Below are 1318 nucleotides of genomic sequence, written 5' to 3' on the forward strand. Positions count from 1 at the left end.
TGGATTTCCAGAGAAAGACACAACAAAAAAATCATCTGCAACAATAATGAGAGAATTCTTGGGGGAAAACTCCCCCAGCTTAATGAATGAAAACCAGGCAACTATTCAGGAGGCTGAAAGAACACCAACTAGACTGAATTTCAAGAAGAAGTCACCAACGCACATAATAGTTAAATTATACAACTTTGAGAAAAAGGAGAAAATCATGAGAGCAGCTAGGGAAAAACAAGCAATCACATATAAAGGTTCCCAAATAAGAATGTGCTCAGACCTATCAGCAGCACCAACTATGAAGAAGAGAAGCGAGTAGAGTAACGTATTCCAAAAAGTGAAGGAAAAGACTGCAAACCTAAGAATACTCTGCCCAGCCAAGTTATCTATCAAGATAGATAAAGAAGTAAGAGTCTTCCCAGACAAGGAAAAACTCAAAGAATATGTTAGAAGAAACCCAGCCCTACAAAAGACCCTTGCTGACCCAGTATGAGAAGAAGAACAACACTCACCACCACATAGAACAACCTCACCCAGAGGGAAACAAAGAGAAAACAGACCCCAACATAGCAAAGGCTTAAGGATGGAAAGAAATCAAGAATGATACACACACACACATGCACAACACACTAATAAGAAAGGTAGGTAGGAAAACACCCAAATCAAAAAGTATAAGATGACATCACAGAGTTCACAGATGGAGATCATAACCCTGACTATCAATGGGCTGAACTCGGGAATTAAAAGACTGAGGCTAGCAGACTGGCTTAGAAAACAAAACCCATCAATCTGCTGCCTACAGGAGACACATCTGAAGACTATGGACAAGACTAGGCTGAGACTCAAAGGCTGGAGAAAGGCATACCAAGCAAAACAAGCAGTGGCTGCAATCTTAATCTCGGATAAAATTGACCTCAAACTGCAAGCCATAAAAAAAGATAAGGAGGGAAACTATATAATGCTCAAGGGAACAGTAGACAAAGAACCACTAAGCATTGTAAACATATATTCCCCAAATGAGAGACCCGCTGAATACATCAACCAAACACTCAAAAAGATGAACAAAGAAATTACAGCCTCAACAATTATAGTAGGTGACTTCAATACACTGCTTGCTGAGAAAGATAGATTACATGGAAAGAAACTCAATAAGGAGGCTCAAGATCTAAAGGCTACAATTTGATGATTTGACCTGATTGATATTTATAGAGTTTTTCAACCAAATACAAAAAAGTTCACATTATTTTCAAGCCCGCATGGCACATATTTGAAGATAGACAACATGCTGGTGCATAAGGCAAATCTACATAAATTTAAGCACATTGAT

The sequence above is a fragment of the Echinops telfairi genome, unplaced genomic scaffold (assembly GCF_000313985.2).
Source record: "Echinops telfairi isolate 266 unplaced genomic scaffold, ASM31398v2 ScPeMD7_7469;HRSCAF=8507_1, whole genome shotgun sequence".
NCBI lineage: Eukaryota > Metazoa > Chordata > Mammalia > Afrosoricida > Tenrecidae > Echinops > Echinops telfairi.